The sequence below is a fragment of the Grammomys surdaster genome, unplaced genomic scaffold (assembly GCF_004785775.1).
Source record: "Grammomys surdaster isolate TR1022 unplaced genomic scaffold, NIH_TR_1.0 259, whole genome shotgun sequence".
Classification (NCBI taxonomy): domain Eukaryota; kingdom Metazoa; phylum Chordata; class Mammalia; order Rodentia; family Muridae; genus Grammomys; species Grammomys surdaster.
Window position 1 is genome coordinate 4,100,022 of NW_021604700.1, and position 14,552 is coordinate 4,114,573.

The window sequence follows — 14,552 nt, forward strand, 5'->3', positions numbered from 1 at the left end:
TACTATATTATACTATATTATACTATATTATACTATATTATACTATACTATACTATACTATACTATACTATACTATACTATACTATACTATATTATATTATATTATATTATATATCAGATCTGTGCTTTCATTATTGACCTATCTTGGTTATTGGATACTTGGGTAGTCATGGTGGAGTCCCTGTTTTGTTTCGTTTTTTTGTTTTTTGTTTTTAGCAGATGTCACTAAAAGTGACCTTGCTTTTCCAGTGCTGGGAAGATAGCTCAGTGGTTGAGCCTGGCATGTGTGAGGCTCTGGATTCAAACCTCTCCAATCCTGTTTTTGAAACAGGGTGTCTTACAGCTTAGGCAGGCTTCAACTTTGCTACATAGCCAAGGATGGCCTTGAACTCAGGATTCTCCTGCTTCCACCTGCTACCTTCCAAGCACTGAGATCGCAGTCATGGCTTACTGTGACCGGCTGCTCAGCGACTTTGACCAGAGAGGACTCAGTTTGGGTAGCTGGAGTGATGAGTGTTGGGCTGCCCGGAAGCAGAGGATCTCCTTCCAGGCTAAGTCTCATAAGGGAAAAGGACCCTCTCCCAAGTCACCGGAGAGTGCTGACTGCTTAGTCAAATGACCACAGTGTGTATTTTAGCAATCCCTTGGATCGGTAGAACCTCATTCCTATCCCAGCTGCATGTGCCCCCCCCCCACGCCCTGCCCTGACCAGAACGCCGCTCTGCTCCACCCTCCTCCCCGCGCGCCCTCCTATTCCATCTCCTCGGTGTTCAGCTGCTGTGTCTTTTGTTTCCTGCAAAGGCAGGGAGGGTTGTGTACATCGCAGAGGGCAGTTTATCATGAGTCAAACTTTTCAGCTCTTCTTTCTCAACGTGAGCAAGTAGAAATTTCTTGGGCTCTGAAATCCCTCTGGCATTAAGCGCATGGAAGTGGCAAAGCAGGGGCGGGAAGGAGAGAGGGGGTGTTCTGAGGAGACAGGAAGGTTGCAGACAGACATTCAGTGTTCCTCTTCAATTCGTCATGGCAGCATGAGGTCTGGGAGCAGAAGGGCTGCCTGCGTTTTGCTGTGTTGTTCCTACATTGGGGAATACGTTTCTGGACAGTTAAATTGAAGGCTATGGTTGGGACTCAGATCTGTGCTCTCAGTTGTTGACCTGGCTTGGTTACTGGATGGTGGGGTGGTCGTGGTGGAATCCCTTGGGTTTTAGCAGATGCCATTAAAAATGACTTGGCTTGTCCAGGTCTGGAAAGGTAGCTGAATGGTGAGGTTCTGGGTTTAATCCTCAGCATTGCATCATCATCATCACCATCATCACCATCACCATCATCATCACCATCACCATCCAAGGACAAGAAGTGATTTTGCTCTTAATTTGATGAAGATACATCCTCTGACTTTGCTTCTTGTTTTTAATAAACAAATTAAGAAATACTTTGGAGGCGTAGGCATATGCAAGTATGCATTTGTGTGTGCCTGAGCCTGTGTGGACATTTGTGCGTGTGTGTGTGGAGGCCAGAGCTTGCTGTATCTTCTTCTGTCACTCTCTGCTTTGTTTATAATTGATTGATGTGTGTGTCTGTGTGTGCATATGGGTGTGTGGCTCTGTAGGTTTGTCGGCGCGTGGGGTCATGCCTGCCTCAGTGCACTTATTGAGGTCAGTGGATAACTTCTGGAAGTTGGTTCTCTGCTTCCACCATGACGGTCCTGGGAAATCGAATTTAGGTGTCAGGCTTGGTTGCAAACGGCCTTACCTGCTCAGCCAGCTTGCCAGCTCTCTACGTTATTATTGTTGTTGTTATTGTTGTATATTTTATCCTCATCAAGACATCAAGACAGTCTTTTGCAAACCTGGAGCCTACCAGTTAGGCAGCATCAGCTGGCCAGTGAGATCCAGCCTCTTCTTTCACACTTATTGTTTTATGTGGGTGCGGGGATCTGAATCCAGGTCCTCAAGCCAGCACCCACAAGCACTTTACTAACCGAGCCATCTCCCCAGCTGAACAAATGCTTTAGATTTAAAACTAAGCTGCAATACCTAAGAGTAAGTGCTCACTATAAAGCACGTGGGGGTATGCAGCATACGGGACACATGGCCGTGCCTCGACAGCAAGCTCACAGGGTGATTCTGCCGAGGTAGTGGCCCACGTGAGGTGATATTTAGAATTAGATAGTAATGCTTTTCTAAACACAAGGTTATTGATTATTTTCCTGGAGTCTCCTTCTGTGGAAGTAATGTCACTACCGAGATATATCTTCTTTTCGGGCTGGCTTTGATTCAAGGTCATCCTCAAGTTCCGTTTCTATTTCAGCTTCAGCTCAAGTCCCCCAGGCTGTTCCCTCATTCTAAAACGGGGTTAGAGATGCCTGCTTGCCACCACCAGCAGACAGGAAACTAAACAAGTAACTGTCAGAACGGTGGCCTCTTTCCTCAAGATGTGATGTAAGGATATTGTGGCTTTTTTCCCTTTGTGATATGTTTATTTATTAAATGCAAAACACATATCTCCATAGTGAACTTTGTATCCAGTTATTTATTGATATTAAGCCAGAGGGAGACCTAGAGATTCAGGAACTCTTAGATCTACAGCTGTGTGGTCCTCCTGTCAAGGAAGACTTTGGTTTCCAGGAACCATGGGACAGGAATCCTGCTACCGAGTCACCAATTTGCTACTTTGCCAAAGTACTAAAAAAGAAAAAGAAAAAAAAAACCAGCTTTTTGAATGAAAGTTCTTTAATTCTTGGAGTCCAAGGTCCTGTTTATTACTGTTTAATATAGAAGTAAAAAGCCAGCAATATGAGAGTTCTTAGAAAGAAAAGGGTATTTAGGGTCACTGGCAGAAGAACTTTAAACTTTTGGGGTTTGGATGTTTATTGTCCCCAAAGCTGTGAAGCAATCAGAGCCTAGGCCACCTTAAAAGGTGCTGACAGCATCCTAAAATGCTAATCAATTTCGGTTGGTATTGTGAGTCAATCAGGGCTGATTAAACTTCTCCAATGGGATTTCACATGTGCCTGTCCCCAACAGCACTAATGGGACCTATACAGAACTTCCAATTAAGACACATAATATCCTAAGGAGTAAGGCATACAGAATTCCTGCGTGGCTGGGATCCAGAAGAGTGAGGGTTAGTCTAGAACCCACTCCTCTGTCATTCTTCACGCTGAGGTGTCTGTCCTTCCCAGCCTTTTCATTTTGTGGAATCAGGTAATTATCCACCCCCACCCCCTTCTCAGCCTCTGGAGCATCCTTGCTTCCCTTGTTCTGATGTCGTTTAGAACACAAACATTTCTTAGAGATGCGCTTATTGATTGTGCACAGTCTGTTGCAGTGGGAGAGTAGCACGGAAGAAAGAGGCCATGGTCCATCTCTGATGGAGAATGAAGGTCTTTGAGAACTCAGGTTCTCAGTGCTCACAATGAGGCAAGGAAAAGAACCAGTGTTCTCATCACAGGCCGGCTGGCCTTGGGATTGCAAACAGAAACCCACCTTACAGTACTGCTCTTACATACTGCTTCCTCAGTGCTGGAAGTCCTATTTGTCTGGGATGATGGTTTCCAGTGGTCAGGAACCAGGCTTTTGGACATTTAAGTGAAGAATATGAGCTATGATCCTGATTTTGTGTGTGTGTGTGTGTGTGTGTGTGTGTGTGTGTGTGTGTTCATGTCCCATTTACTTCTGGAGATTGAGGCGTCCCTAATCGAAACCTTGGCTATTTAGGAAATCAAGATTTCTCACCTGTCCGTCAAAGGAGCTGGAACCGGATGTTTCGGAGACTGAATTCAGTTCTGCCCTGGTCCCAGGGAGTTCTTTGGAGCAGACATGGAGGCTGGGTGATAACCAATCACCTGTGGCAGGTGGTTTGACTAAGCACTGCCTATAGGGTTGGTTATATAAGTGTACTTTTGCCTGAAATGGTCCCAGAAGCCAGAAGGGGGACCAACGTACCTGTGTTCTTCCTTTTGAGCACCGAATAGGCTCAAATCTCAGGGGAAAAAGGCCACTTTACTACCTTCAAAACCTTAGAGTTAAAAAAAAAATGTGGGAGGAAAATACTTGTAGTAGTTTTATTTTCCATTGTATTTGTTTACAGACGAGCACAGAGGAAAAGCACTCGTGGAGCCTAAGAGGTCATTACTTGCTAAGTGCTTTCCTTGAAACCAGCAAACGCAACTGAAATGGGCATTGCTGATGGCTTCATTAACTAGATGGGTTTCTAATATGTGCTAATTTGGAAGCTTTTCCCTGTTCATCCAATTACAGTTAGACTTGATATCTGAATTGTGCATGTAGTCTGCCCTGAAGGAGGATGTGTGTGTGTGTGTGTGTATCTGTGTGTGTGTGTGTGTGTGTGTTGTGCTCTCAAGTGTGTGTATGGTGCATGTGTGTGTGTGGTGTGCTTGGGAGTGTATGTTTGTGTCTGTGTGCCTAGAAGTCTTTCTGCTCTGAAGCTATACCTAACAGAACCAAACTTCCCAATTTTGGGGAGATCTATTCTGTCAGGCGACTTGAAAACAGGAAAAAAAATTACTGTGTTTGCCTTTTGCCTTTTATTTTTCATGAAGTTTGGGGGTGTGCTTATTTGTCCTGCTTTCAGAGGAATAGTTAGCCATGAACTCTGAAGAAATATTCTCTTTCTGTTTCCCCCTTTTATCTTCCCTCTTTCCTCCCCTCCCTCTCCTCTTCCCTTCCTCCCTCTCCTCTTTCCTTCCCCCTCCCTCCCCTCCCTCCCCTCTTCCCCTACCTCCATTTTCTCTTTCCCGCTACCTTTCTCTTTCTCATTCTCTCTTCCTCCTCTTGCCTTTGCCTTGCTCCTATATCTCCCTCCCTCCCTCCCTCCCTCCCTCCCTCCCTTCCTTCCTTCCTTCCTTCCTTCCTTCCTTCCTTCCTTCCTTTCCTTTTTTTGGACATAAAATTTGAGTTACGGTTATAAGTAAACCTGCAGGCTGCACATCTCTTCCCTTCTCTCACTGTTTATACCTGGAGTGCCCAGTGCCTCCCTTGTGGACTGATGAGGAAGGCCATCTTGTTTGACGGTTTGCATGGAATCTGATGGAAAGCTTCTGTTCACTTGGCCCTGCTGGCCCCAGGGAATGATAGGTTAGGGGAAGTAAGACCACAGAGTTCTCTTTCACAGTCAGGATTGTCTGTCTCTGCAAAACAAGACCAACGGAGAAGACTGTGGCACGTAGAACTTAGCCCCCTTTCAGAGAATGGTTGAGATATAAAAACACAAAGTAAGTTAAGCTATTCACACAGCTACTACATAAAAGACCCCAAACCAATGACCAGAGAAAAACTAAACCGTCAGCTCGTGGAGCACTTTGCACTGTTCATCTAGGCAATCTTTAGCTCTAGGGTAAGCAGGCAGGCTTCCACTTACCATGCAACTCTCCTCATGCTGTTTAAGAAAGAAAACTCTGGAGAAGTCGTATTCAAAGTGTGAACCAAGGCGTCTGCAACAACACCTGCAGGAGCTTGTAAGAAATGAACATTTTTAGATCTTATCTCAGACCTGTGGAACCAGAATCCCTGGGGACTGGAGACTGGGGTATGGTTTTCCCAGGAGTCGTTCAGAAATGCCAAGTCCCCTGGAAGCATGAGAAACTCTGCTTTCAAGCACAAGTATGCAAAACAGGAAAGGACAGTGTCCTGGTGGGGTGGGTAGCCCAGGCTTTTGGAGAAATTTTGTATTGTATGGAGGGCCCTGGGGCCTCGGGCCTCATCTGCCTGTAATGGTGCTTAAGTATCACTGGTCCCACATGTGTGGTGTGGAGGTTCCCATAGGTAGTCAAAAGAAAAAGAAGGAAGGAGAGAGAGAGAGAGAGAGAGAGAGAGAGAGAGAGAGAGAAAAGAGAGAGAGAGAGAGAGAGAGAGAGAGAGAGAATAAAAGGGCAGAGGCTGAGGAGTGGAGATGGGTGGAAAAGAAGCTTCTCAGCTCTTCTGTCATCATGTCAGCCTGCTGTAAGCTTCCCCTGTACCTTGCTGGGATGAGCACCAGGGCTAGGGGCAGCTCTTCAGTGCCTGTAAAAGATCTGAACAGAAGCAGCTGCACAAGTTCCTAACCCCACCTCCTGTCCCTATCTGCTCTGTGACCTCATGCCACCTAATGTCAAAGAACCTCGGTTTTCCTCATCTGTGAAAGGGGAATGAAGGCTTGTAATGTGCAAGAATTTAATACAGTTGCCGCTCCTCAAATGCTAAACGAGGTGACTGGTACGTGGAAGGCCGGGTAGAGGATAGCTGTCTTATTATTTTTGCTGTAACATATTGGCTTACTGAGAAAGTATGCATTTTGTGAGACCATGTGCCTGAGCTAATGTAAAGCTTACTGATCCTCTGGACAGCTTGAGGCAGCAGATGACAGGGAGTCCCCAGTGTGAATGGATGTTTCTTCTTCCTCAGCCCTCCTGAGCTTTTAGGATTTCCTCTTGTCTTCCTACCCACCTTCCCTAATGAATGTAGAACTCTGCTGGGATTTGAGGTTTTACAAGTCTAGGGGGTAAAATCTGGTATGTTCCCTCGTTCGAAGGTCCCAGCAGTGTCCTTCCGTATAATGTGCCTGAGAAACATTTTTTTCATACTGAATGTGGAGATCTTTTTAGGCTATGGACTAGCTTCTCTGAGGCTTTATACTACTTTGTTGTTGTTTGGTTTTGTTTTTTGAGACAAGGCTCCACTTTGTATCCCAGGCTGTCCTCTAACTCACTCTGGTCTTGAACTCACAGAGATCTGCCTGTCTCCGTGTCCCAAGTGCTGGATTAAACGTCCGTGCAACCACCACCTGGCTTTATAGTACTTTATTGGGGTAAGATCACTGGGATAGCAGCTGTAAGCCCTGCATGGCCTTCCTTCTGCTTTTGTATCTTAGGACTAGGAAGCCTGATATACTGTCATCCTAACACACACACACACACACACACACACACACACACACACACACACTCGTGATATATACCAGTAAAGTATATAAGAAAACCAGTAATCATAAGTGTGAGATTATAATTAGCATCACAATTGCTTGTTAGCAAATCTCATGACTGGCAATAGTTTGTTCCCTAAGTAAAATCCATATGTAAATCTTGATTAGCCGCAGTAATTTACCTCAAAACCTCACAGATGACACAGAGGAAGATTCTGACCCTGATGTGACTCTCACTGCAAAATTCAAATCAGTGGCTTGGTTCCGAGTCAAACAGGGTTTGTCTTCTCCAGGAGCTTATACACCTTAGCTTGTATAAACACAGTTTCCTGTTCCTATCCTCGGCTTGACTTTGGATTCTATTCAATGGGCTATTTTCTCCCATTGATCAAGAATGCAAGAGGACGCTGTTTTTTGAGAGAGTACTTTGGTAAACACAGTGTTTAAAAATAATTTTTTTTCTTGTTTGTTTTGTGTTTTCCCAAGCCCGGGAACTGATAGAGGCTCAAGTCCACCCTTGATGCCAGCTAAATCGGGACTGCTGGACCTTGAACTGTTACCTAAGCCACCCTCCCTGCTGTACCAGCTGCACTGCTCATTCATAGTGACCCAATTTCTCCCCTTATGTAATACCCTGCAGGAAAGAACCAGAGAGAGAAAGCCAGCAGCCGGCAGCATGTGCGGCCACGGCATGTTCTTGGAGGTTCTGTGGCTCCACCACAGAAAGGACGCCAATATCCTGCCCACTGTTCCAGGAATCCTGAACACATGCCTGTCCCTTCCTGCTGCTGGCAAGGCACCAATCTCAAAAACTTTGAGCTGTTTTCAGAACCTTGACTCCTGGGAGGGTTATTCAAAGAAAGCCCACATGAAATGCTAATAAAATAATTAGAAGAGGGCTACCACCTCCCTCCTCCTCCTCTCCTATTTTTTCTGAACTGTTCACTGTCCGACCACTGCCTTTAATTGGCCAGGACTGCATTTAGCTTTATACACTGAGTTCTGGATCATGACTCTCTTAGAACAATGGAGTAACAGTCACCAACAAGCATTGAGCATTCCCTGCTTATAAGTTAGGCTCTGCCTGTCACATGTGTGTGTAAACTCATTGTAGTCCACTTAACCTTGTGGAGGAGATGCTGCTGATATCTGCATTTTATAGCCAGCCATGAGAACCAAAGAACAGAGGCCATACCTCTCTACACACTAGCTCATGACAACCACTGTGTGTCAGAGTCAGGGCACAATAGCTTCAGGAGTTGGAGACAAGTTGCACAAAAATCTGTGGGAGCTCAGGAGTAAGGTTCTAGAATGGGGTTCTGGATTAGAGCTCCAGTCTTCCCCAGCTAGTGTGCAGAGGACACAGGCCTCTAGCAGACCTGCTAATGCAAACATGGCCACCCCTAGATAATGGCAGATGCCGCTGAGCTGTTTAGCGATAAATCAACACTCTGCATTTGGAACCAGTTATGGTTTGTGGACAAACAGAAGGCAGGGAGGAGAGTCCTGCAGAGGGAAAGTGATTGGTGGAAGGACAAGGGAGAAAAATGGTGAAAGACAAGAAACAGAACAGGGGATGGGGGAAGATGCAGAGGAACGATGCAAAGCGTGCTGGGAGAAGGATGGGGAGAAAAGATGTGAATGAGAAGAAAAAAACACGTCACTGCTCCTGTCCCCAGTAATTCACTTGCTGGGTCACATCAGCAAGAGATTCGGACCAGGTCGGGAGGCTGCTGCTGCCTCTTGCCATCTGCTACAGGAAGGAGGAGGCGGGGTTACTGGCAGGAGGAGGCGGGGCTTCTGTAGCAGCGATGCTCCCTGTGCCCCGCAGAATTCCCGCACCCCCCAGAACTCCTCCACTCCCACAACACACTTCTGTCGTTCTAAGGTGGACTTTCTCTTTGCTCAGTGACCCTCGTGGTCTGCCTGCAGTGACACCTGCTCTGGGAGAATAAAAAGGGTAGAGGGAGGAGGCTGTGGCTGAGAGCAATTGGATAGAGAAAGTGAGTGATCTGAGAATGGATGAGGGCAGGTGCATTTGCTGGCCTTTGTGATGGCTGTCATCTTTGCTGCAATCTGTTCTTGTTGCTTCTCAGGTCCAGACACCAGGAAAGTTCATAGCAACAGGGCTGTTCTTTCTCTTTTCCTGGGCCCTCAAACTCTCTCTTTCTTGAAATCTTTGGCAACTCCAAAATGGCGTGAATGCCTGGGTTTCGTCCTTGCTCCCCCCACCCCTTCCCATCCTGAACTGCAGGCAACCTATCGATTTGATGCCTGAAAGAGAGAGAGCAATGTATTTCTAAGGATACTTGTGGTCCCTGGCTAAAGGCTGGAAAGGATGCCTGGGAGGTACAATGGGATGCTGATAAGGACATTAGCTCTCTCTCTCAATGAAAGAACCATTAGTGGTAGGCTGATGGTCAGGGTTGCAGGATGGAAAGAATTTAGGTAGATTCCAGGCTCTTGGTGGTTCCTAATAGCCTCAGTTCTCACCACCGAAAAGGTGATGGGAGGTGGCCTCCAACTGGACAAGCCCCAAGCCTGTGAGCCAAATGCACCTTTGCAGGGCTGTGGCACACATATGCTCAGTGTGTTTGCCTGACTGGGGTTACCATTTATTCCCACTTTGAAGAAAGTGGTCATTGGAGAGAGGAAGGCCATGCTCTGGCATCACCCGGATGTGTAGGCAAATATATCTTGCCCCTTTTACTGGCTTAGTGACCACAGGCAATTAGTTCTACACTCAGATCTCACATTCCTTTTGTAAACCAAGCCTAAGGGCTGGCACTATTGACTGCTCATAGCAAGTACCAGGCATTTTTGCATAGATTGCTTCATTTGATCCGTGCAGTACAGTGAGTTCTGGCAGGATCTCCATTTCACAGGTCATATTTCCATCTCGGGCTTCAAGATGTTAGAGTAGTTTCCCAAGGTCCTATGAGATTCAAAACCAGAGCCCATGTCTACGCAGATTCTGAGGACTTGAACTCAGGTTCCCAGGCTTGTGTGGCAGGCACTTATTGACAGCACCATCTCTATAGCTCCAGAACCTTTTCTTAATCCTCATTGATGTTATGATGCACTGGGCTATAAAGTTAAGATGACAATGGCCTGGAGTAAATCCTCCGTGTGTGGCAGTGATGGTGTTGAGGGGAAAGGAGGTGGGAAGTCTGATGAGGGTGGGTCTAAGTACACAACAGAGCGATCGCTCTACTTGGAAAATGTCTTCAAATCTACTCCTTCCTTCTCCTGTGAGGATCTTGAGATCGGTAAGGCTGAATGCGTTGTGCAAGGTGGTACATAAGTGTGGGCTTGGCTGTGCCCGACCTCTGCTACTTCCACTCGTGGGTAGGCTTAGTTATCCTTGGCAGGCTGCCTGCGAAGCCAGGGGTGCTCTAAACAGCTAAGCCATCTTTGCAGCCCCCTAATGTTTGCTTCTTAACTTGGCTTTCTTGCCACTAACGAACCACGTGACCGGGGCAAGCCATTTATCTTCCCTAAGATTTGTTTTCCTCTCCTCTCAAATGGTAAAACCATCAAGATCTATGCCGTGGATATACCATGAGGTTCAGAAAGCACCTGGTGTAGTCCAAGTCGGTGCTCAGTAAGTGTTCGTGTCGTGGAGAGCGTTTCAAGGCGTGTGCTCTGACTTCAGCGTTGTTTTTAAACTCCCGTTCTTCTGCTTTTCTTTGCTCTGACTTCCAGTTCCCAAATTGCTGCTCTCTAGGGTCACGGACTCTTTGAAGGATGGTTACATCCCCAAATTAGAAGTTTCTGTTCCCTTCTTTGGGGATGAAAGCTCTCTCCAAGAATCAAAGTCTAAGCTATCACGATTGCTTTCTGTTCTCTGTTGCACGTAGCTTCATTTCCCCCAGGTTAGCTGGATGCTCTGACTGTTTGCTGATCTCCCAGGCCTCTCCCCTATAGCACATGTGGCACTTATGACACAATCCATTATTTTATACTATTCCTTCATGCTCATTACATTAGATTGGCTGGAAAGCGAGGTGGTGATTTCGCATGACTTCTTTGTGCTGTAGCTCAGAACCTAGTTCTTGAGAGTGGCCTCGTTCCCGGCAACCTCACCCCAAATGAATAAAGGTCAAGGCTGACCAATTGGATCTATCTCAAATAGGTTCCCCCTCCCCCCCCCCCATTCTGTTTTTTACCACCATTTTGTTTACTTCATCCTTAAGGAAGGCAAGCTCTCTCTGCTCTCTTCCTTCCCTTTCTCTCCACCCCTCCTTCTTTTTCCCTCTCTCTCTCCCTGTCATCTCATCAGGTTGGTCTCGAACTCACTATGTAGCTGAAAATGACCTGATTGTCCTGCCTCAACCTCTCCTGCGCTGGGGTTATAGAATTACAGACTCGTACCATAACGTCCAGTTTTATGTGCCGCTAGAGATCGGAACCCAGGTTTCATGCACACAAGACTAGCACTGTACCCACTGAGGCAAACCAGCAGCCCCTTTGTTATCTTCCTGTGGAAAATGTGGGATGCTATCTATTACTGAGAGCATTGTTGTGAAAATTGATTCAGCTGGGGGTTTGTAAAATCTTGAACAAAAAGCCTGAGATACAGTAAATAGAGTTCCGTGGCCCACCGCCTAAATGAATAAAAATTAACCCATCACCTCCCACAACCACCACGGGATAGAACTTCCCCTCCCCACCGTAAACTCGAGGCTACCCTGTACCGTCCCACAGTCCCTCTTTCTCCCCATCGGAACTGTGTGCTCAGGCCACCTTTCTGCCTTTCTGCCTTCCTGTCAAGCCTTTCTTTAACTCCTCTTAACAAGTCTTTTCTGACACATCAGTATTTAAATGTATCGAAAGTATCCTGAAAGCAAACAGATACGTCTCTGACCTCAGGCTTCCCCTTAGCTATACTGTCTACGCTCTATTTCCTTTTTTTTTTTTTTTTTCCAAATCTCTTTCCAGAGACACCTGAACCGACACTTTCTTCCCACTTCCTCTTCTCTGTTCTCTGGCACCTACCGAGGTGAGACGCAGCCAGGGCCGCTCAACACCTCCTACACTGTTCAGACCAATAGTTGGGGCATCCTGAGGCCCCGCCCACTCGCAGTCCAACCTGACTTCTAGGAGGCTGGCACACAGAGGCACTTCCTCCTTCCTGCAGAGTTGTCTCTCCTGGCCTTTTGCAGGGCTGTGCACCCACCTCCATCTCTCTGGCTCTTTCACTGGTGTCTCTGTGTATACCTGTCTGAAAGGGAGGCCCAGCGAGTTTGATCTTATTAACTACTGATCTTTCTAAAGCGTTTCACATTATGCAAACAAGTGTTTTATTAAAGTTCTCACCTCTGTGCATGCAGCTCTCTCCCTGGAATCATCTTCTCCATCACCCCCTTCCTTCTTTCTTATTGCTTCCTTCTCCCTTACTTCCCCCAGCAGTTGAGGAGCTTCTCCCTGCAGATCTTTGAATCCAGACTTAGCTCAGGGGATTCCGGGTTTCTTCAGAGCACCTTGACCTTCCCTGTCGTCTAACTTACCCACCACATCCTAATCACCCTGATCATGTTTTCTTCTTTCTTTGCCCTGCCTACCTTTTGCTAGCATATTGGTTAATTTTTTTTTATGGCTGTGACAAAGTAGCTAGCAAAAGCAACTTAAGGAAGGATCTTTTGGCTTACCGTTGGAGGGCGTAGCCTAGTGATGCAGGGAAGTCATGGTGTCAGAGGTGTGAGGTGGCTGATCATGCTGCATCCACATTCCGGATGCAAAAAGAACTGTGTTGGTGCTCAGCCCACGCTGTGTATTGGTCCCTCATTGAGTCTGTTCTCTGCACCTGTTGGAATGGCCGAGTCACCTAACACAGTGAATGCACGAATCAATAAAAATGGAGCTGTTATTCCAGTTAATAACCCTTCATCTCTAATGCAGTGCGTTGTCAGCAATGAGGTCAGGCAAGTTCTTTCTCAGCTTCCATAACCTTCTCTGTAAGCTGGGGAGAAGGAGAGCCACACGAGGGAGGACAGTGTAGGTGTAAGCACTTCTAATCCCCACCAAGACCCACCAAAGCTGGGATCGAGGTGAAGAGAGATACAGTCTGTGCCCTAGAGAGCTGGGGCCATATAGGCTTTCCGTAAAGAGTTGTTTACTGATACAGTAGAGGGAAGCAGAAATGTAATATTCTTTATCTGCAACTCCATTTAATGTATTCTCGTGTATCTGTTTCTGTGTAGACAGAAACAAAACAGTGAACTTGAACTCTCCCATTTAAGGAATTTAGTTCCCTCTAGCTTAAGAATAGCCAGAGCTCCTCAGAGTTACTTCTCAGGTCTTCTAGACCAGTGGTTCTCAACCTGTGGGTCACAACCCCTTAGAGGTAAACTGAGCCCTTTACAGGGCTTGCCTAAGACCACCAGAAAATGGCTATTTACTTACGCTTCATGACGTAACAAGATTATAGTTATTGTGTTGGGAATTGGTGCTAATGCTTTGTCTTAATTAAGCTCCCAAAATCAGAACTCTGCATGCATGTCCAAATGCTGAAGGTCTCTGTCTCCAATTGATTTGCGATTGATCAATAAAGAGATCAATAAAAAGCCAATGGCCAATGGCTAGGCAGGATGAAAGAGGCTAGACTTTTAAGTTCCTGGGAGAAGAAAGGAGGAAGAGAGGGTCCATCATGAGAAGACATAGGAAGGACCACGCTGGGAAGGACCAGGAGAGAGTAATGGCTGGAATACTGGTACAAGAAGGAAAGTGGCCCCTGGAAAGGCTGCCCAGAAGCAACTTGGGCAGCAAATATAGAGGATCACCTAGAAGGAGCCAGGAAAACAAAGATAAAATATAAATTTAGGAGATGTTAAGTCAAGAATACAAGAGGGGAGTTTTAGAAATGCCCAGCTATTGAGCAAGTCAAGACATATCAAAATTCAGCTGATGTGTGTGTCTTTCATTCACGAACCCAAAGAGTTCTTGGATGTGTGTGTGTGCATGGGACCCACCAGTAGCCAAAGTGGTTTAACTAATTCACCACAATAGATGGCACCCAATGATGAAGTAATAACAAAAATAATGTTATGACTGGAGGTCACCACAACATGAGGGCTAGTATTAAAGGGTGGCAGTGTTAGGAAGGCTGAGAACCACTCACTGGTCTAGGTAAATGCACAGTCTGAGGGTTGTTCATGCTTTTCCAACCCTCTCCCTGACTGTAGTGGAAAGTGTGTGAAGATGAGACAAGTACCACATGACCTCGTCTATCCGCAGCACCTAAGAGTAGTTCTTGTTGAGATTTAGAGTGGCAGCTAGGGGCTGTGGAGAATACGGAGGGACGGTGGGAGAGAGGGACCTAGAAAGGTTGCTCATAAGGTGTAGTTAGAAAGGAGCAACAAGGTATGGTCTATACAGGAGGGTGACTACATATTGTATAACAATATATCATACAAGCCAGATATGATGGCTCATACCTGTAATCCCAGCACTTGGAAAGCTGAGGCAGGAGACTTGCTATGACTTTTGAAGCTGATGTGTGGACATAGTTGGTTCCAGGTCAGCCTGGATTAAAAAGTGAGACTCTGGCTCTTAATCAAACCAAACCAAACCAAACCAAACCAAACCAAACCAAACCAAACCAAACCAAACCAAACCAAACCAAACCAAAC

The 14,552-nt window shown here is 46.2% G+C and overlaps 1 protein-coding gene across 2 annotated transcripts in view; it reads left to right on the plus strand.

Moving 5' to 3' along the window:
• Rgs8 (regulator of G protein signaling 8) overlaps positions 1-14,552 on the plus strand; it is a 26,883-nt gene that overhangs the window by 6,034 nt on the left and 6,297 nt on the right. The gene's annotated exons all lie outside the window — the stretch shown is intronic.